The sequence below is a fragment of the Bombina bombina genome, unplaced genomic scaffold (assembly GCF_027579735.1).
Source record: "Bombina bombina isolate aBomBom1 unplaced genomic scaffold, aBomBom1.pri scaffold_704, whole genome shotgun sequence".
In the NCBI taxonomy this organism is placed as follows: domain Eukaryota; kingdom Metazoa; phylum Chordata; class Amphibia; order Anura; family Bombinatoridae; genus Bombina; species Bombina bombina.
In genome coordinates this window covers 1-6,458 of record NW_026510813.1, presented here as the reverse complement: position 1 = coordinate 6,458, position 6,458 = coordinate 1, and positions in this window count along the sequence as shown.

Genomic DNA, 6,458 nt, shown 5'->3' with positions numbered 1-6,458 from the left:
AATAGGTTAATTAGGTTTATTGCGATGTGTTTTTTTTTGTGGTTTAGGGGTTAATAGAGTAATTAGGTTTATTGCGATGTGGGGGTTTTGCGGTTTAGGGATTAATAGGGTAATTAGGTTTATTGCGATGTGTTTTTTTGCGGTTTAGGGGTTAATAGGGTAATTAGGTTTATTTGTGATGTGGGGGTTTTGCGGTTTAGGGGTTAATAGGGTAATTAGGTTTATTGCGATCTGGGTGGTTGATGGTTAAGGGGTTAATTACTTTTTTATCTTACGATGTGTGGGTTTGCGTTAACGTGTTAATACTTTGTGTGGGAGGTTTGTTTGTTTTTTTTGTTATACTTTGTGCGGGCAGTGTTTTTTTTTTTTTTTTTTTTATTGCTCCATTTGCATTTGCTGCATCCCGGTGGATTCTGAAAATGGCAGGGGGACACCACCATGCAATGTTCGGAATCCACCAGGATGCAGCTTACGCTGGTGGATTCTTTCGCCACCTTGCCATTTTCAGAATCCACCTGGATGCAGTTTCACTGCATCCAGGGGAATTCTTTTGGCTGTGTGCGCATTCTGTTGGCTGCCTCACACTACCAACATTCCATTGAGGATGCGTGCGCAACTGCTGACGGCAACGGACATTGTAAACGCAATTATAGTATAGATGTATTATGTCTGACTAATATCCTTTGTGAGAATGCATTTCAACTTATTTTAACCCAGGGTTTTTCAATTCCAGGATTTTCAGGATATCCCAATTAAAGCAGAGCTGAATAATCAGCTGATTAGAAACAATAGTTATAAGCCTAAAATCTGACCTGTTAGTGTGCTCTGAGGTCTGGAATTGAAAACAAAATCTGCTTTAACCCCTTTGCTGCTAAATCATTACATAACCCTGGGCTAAAGGCTCTAGTTGTCTTTCAATCTTTTCACATATTAAAATTATTTTCAGTGCTTTGTCTATGTGCCTATAAGATAAACACACACATCACAGCTTGTTTTGTTTTTACTTAAAGGAACTTTACGGTTGGAATTAAAATGCACAAACATGAATGACATTTTTGAATAGAAACATAATTGCAATATACATTGTAACAGGAAGACTTTTAACCACATTCTTCTAGGGCACAAATGCTGCACAGGACAGTTCACTGTAGTTTAAAAGGCTTTGGTTTTCACAGCAACAGCGAACAGGCAGTTGAGTTTCAAAACAGGGTAATCGTTCCTCTGCAGCAATGTACTTTGTGTAAATAGCAGCACTTCCAAGCATGCCCAGCACTTCACAGCATTTCACAAGTACTTTGTGTAAATAGCAGTACTTCCAAGCATGCCCAGCACTTCACAGCATTTCACAAGTGCTTTGTGTAAATAGCAGCACTTCACAGCATGCCCAGCACTTCACAGCATTTCACAAGTGCTTTGTGTAAATAGCAGTACTTCCAAGCATGCCCAGCACTTCACAGCATTTCACAAGTACTTTGTGTAAATAGCAGCACTTCCAAGCATGCCCAGCACTTCACAGCATTTCACAAGTACTTTGTGTAAATAGCAGCACTTCCAAGCATGCCCAGCACTTCACAGCATTTCATAAGTACTTTGTGTAAATAGCAGTACTTCCAAGCATGCCCAGCACTTCACAGCATTTCATAAGTACTTTGTGTAAATAGCAGTACTTCCAAGCATGCCCAGCACTTCACAGCATTTCACAAGTACTTTGTGTAAATAGCAGCACTTCCAAGCATGCCCAGCACTTCACAGCATTTCACAAGTACTTTGTGTAAATAGCAGCACTTCCAAGCATGCCCAGCACTTCACAGCATTTCACAAGTACTTTGTGTAAATAGCAGCACTTCAAAGCATGCCCAGCACTTCACAGCATTTCACAAGTACTTTGTGTAAATAGCAGCATTTCCAAGCATGCCCAGCACTTCACAACATTTCACAAGTACTTTGAGTAAATAGCAGCACTTCACAGCATGCCCAGCACTTCACAGCATTTCACAAGTACTTTGTGTAAATAGCAGTACTTCCAAGCATGCCCAGCACTTCACAGCATTTCACAAGTACTTTGTGTAAATAGCAGCACTTCCAAGCATGCCCAGCACTTCACAGCATTTCATAAGTACTTTGTGTAAATAGCAGTACTTCCAAGCATGCCCAGCACTTCACAGCATTTCATAAGTACTTTGTGTAAATAGCAGTACTTCCAAGCATGCCCAGCACTTCACAGCATTTCACAAGTACTTTGTGTAAATAGCAGCACTTCCAAGCATGCCCAGCACTTCACAGCATTTCACAAGTACTTTGTGTAAATAGCAGCACTTCCAAGCATGCCCAGCACTTCACAGCATTTCACAAGTACTTTGTGTAAATAGCAGCACTTCACAGCATGCCCAGCACTTCACAGCATTTCACAAGTACTTTGTGTAAATAGCAGCATTTCCAAGCATGCCCAGCACTTCACAACATTTCACAAGTACTTTGAGTAAATAGCAGCACTTCACAGCATGCCCAGCACTTCACAGCATTTCACAAGTACTTTGTGTAAATAGCAGTACTTCCAAGCATGCCCAGCACTTCACAGCATTTCACAAGTGCTTTGTGTAAATAGCAGCACTTCACAGCATGCCCAGCACTTCACAGCATTTCACAAGTGCTTTGTGTAAATAGCAGTACTTCCAAGCATGCCCAGCACTTCACAGCATTTCACAAGTACTTTGTGTAAATAGCAGCACTTCCAAGCATGCCCAGCACTTCACAGCATTTCATAAGTACTTTGTGTAAATAGCAGTACTTCCAAGCATGCCCAGCACTTCACAGCATTTCATAAGTACTTTGTGTAAATAGCAGTACTTCCAAGCATGCCCAGCACTTCACAGCATTTCACAAGTACTTTGTGTAAATAGCAGCACTTCCAAGCATGCCCAGCACTTCACAGCATTTCACAAGTACTTTGTGTAAATAGCAGCACTTCCAAGCATGCCCAGCACTTCACAGCATTTCACAAGTACTTTGTGTAAATAGCAGCACTTCCAAGCATGCCCAGCACTTCACAGCATTTCACAAGTACTTTGTGTAAATAGCAGCACTTCACAGCATGCCCAGCACTTCACAGCATTTCACAAGTACTTTGTGTAAATAGCATTATTTCCAAGCATGCCCAGCACTTCACAACATTTCACAAGTACTTTGAGTAAATAGCAGCACTTCACAGCATGCCCAGCACTTCACAGCATTTCACAAGTACTTTGTGTAAATAGCAGTACTTCCAAGCATGCCCAGCACTTCACAGCATTTCACAAGTACTTTGTGTAAATAGCAGCACTTCCAAGCATGCCCGTCACTTCACAGCATGTCACAAGTACTTTGTGTAAATAGCAGCACTTCCAAGCATGCCCAGCACTTCACAGCATTTCACAAGTACTTTGTGTAAATAGCAGTACTTCCAAGCATGCTCAGCACTTCACAGCATTTCACAAGTACTTTGTGTAAATAGCAGCACTTCCAAGCATGCCCAGCACTTCACAGCATTTCACAAGTACTTTGAGTAAATAGCAGCACTTCCAAGCATGCCCAGCACTTCACAGCATTTCACAAGTACTTTGTGTAAATAGCAGTACTTCCAAGCATGCCCAGCACTTCACAGCATTTCATAAGTACTTTGTGTAAATAGCAGTACTTCCAAGCATGCTCAGCACTTCACAGCATTTCACAAGTACTTTGTGTAAATAGCAGCACTTCCAAGCATGCCCAGCACTTCACAGCATTTCACAAGTACTTTGTGTAAATAGCAGTACTTCCAAGCATGCTCAGCACTTCACAGCATTTCACAAGTACTTTGTGTAAATAGCAGCACTTCCAAGCATGCCCAGCACTTCACAGCATTTCACAAGTACTTTGTGTAAATAGCAGCACTTCCAAGCATGCCCAGCACTTCACAGCATTTCACAAGTACTTTGAGTAAATAGCAGCACTTCCAAGCATGCCCAGCACTTCACAGCATTTCACAAGTACTTTGTGTAAATAGCAGTACTTCCAAGCATGCCCAGCACTTCACAGCATTTCATAAGTACTTTGTGTAAATAGCAGTACTTCCAAGCATGCTCAGCACTTCACAGCATTTCACAAGTACTTTGTGTAAATAGCAGCACTTCCAAGCATGCCCAGCACTTCACAGCATTTCACAAGTACTTTGTGTAAATAGCAGTACTTCCAAGCATGCTCAGCACTTCACAGCATTTCACAAGTACTTTGTGTAAATAGCAGCACTTCCAAGCATGCCCAGCACTTCACAGCATTTCACAAGTACTTTGAGTAAATAGCAGCACTTCCAAGCATGCCCAGCACTTCACAGCATTTCACAAGTACTTTGTGTAAATAGCAGTACTTCCAAGCATGCCCAGCACTTCACAGCATTTCACAAGTACTTTGAGTAAATAGCAGTACTTCCAAGCATGCCCAGCACTTCACAGCATTTCACAAGTACTTTGTGTAAATAGCAGTACTTCCAAGCATGCCCAGAACTTCACAGCATTTCATAAGTACTTTGTGTAAATAGCAGTACTTCCAAGCATGCTCAGCACTTCACAGCATTTCACAAGTACTTTGTGTAAATAGCAGCACTTCCAAGCATGCCCAGAACTTCACAGCATTTCACAAGTACTTTGTGTAAATAGCAGCACTTCACAGCATGCCCAGCACTTCACAGCATTTCACAAGTACTTTGTGTAAATAGCAGTACTTCCAAGCATGCCCAGCACTTCACAGCATTTCACAAGTACTTTGTGTAAATAGCAGTACTTCCAAGCATGCCCAGAACTTCACAGCATTTCATAAGTACTTTGTGTAAATAGCAGTACTTCCAAGCATGCCCAGCACTTCACAGCATTTCACAAGTGCTTTGTGTATATATATATATATATATACATAAATACACATATATACACAAATACAAATGTATACACATATACAGGTATATACATATAAACACATAAATACACATGTATACACATATGCAGGTATATACATATAAACACATAAATATACACATATACACATACATACACATGTATACACACATATATATATATATACATAAATACACATATATACACATGTATACACATATACAGGTATATACACATAAACACATAAATACACATGTATACACACACATATATATATATATATATTTTAAATATATATATATATATACACATAAATACACATATATACACATGGATACACATATACAGGTATATACATATAAACACATAAATACACATATATACACATACATACACAAGTATACACACACACATATATATATATATATATATATATATATATATATATATATATATATATATAAATACCCATATATAAATAAATACACATGTATACACATATACAGGTATATACACATAAACACATAAATACACATGTATACATATATATATATATATATATATATATATATGTATATATATATATATATATATATATATATATATATATATAAATACACATATATATATAAATACACATGTATACACATATACAGGTATATACATATAAACACATAAATACACACATATACACATACATACACATGTATACACATATATATACATAAATACACATATATACATAAATACACATGTATACACATATACAGGTATATACACATAAACACATAAATACACATGTATGCATATATATATACATAAATACACATGTATACACATATACAGGTATATACATATAAACACATAAATACACATATATACACATACATACACAAGTATACACACACACACACATATATATATATATATATATATATATATACATACATAAATACACATATATACATAAATACACATGTATACACACACACACATATATATATATATATATATATATACATAAATACACATATATACATAAATACACATATATACACATATACAGGTATACAGGGAGTGCAGAATTATTAGGCAAGTTGTATTTTTGAGGATTAATTTTATTATTGAACAACAACCATGTTCTCAATGAACCCAAAAAAATCATTAATATCAAAGCTGAATATTTTTGGAAGTAGTTTTTAGTTTGTTTTTAGTTTTAGCTATTTTAGGGGGATATCTGTGTGTGCAGGTGACTATTACTGTGCATAATTATTAGGCAACTTAACAAAAAACAAATATATACCCATTTCAATTATTTATTTTTACCAGTGAAACCAATATAACATCTCAACATTCACAAATATACATTTCTGACATTCAAAAACAAAACAAAAACAAATCAGTGACCAATATAGCCACCTTTCTTTGCAAGGACACTCAAAAGCCTGCCATCCATGGATTCTGTCAGTGTTTTGATCTGTTCACCATCAACATTGCGTGCAACAGCAACCACAGCCTCCCAGACACTGTTCAGAGAGGTGTACTGTTTTCCCTCCT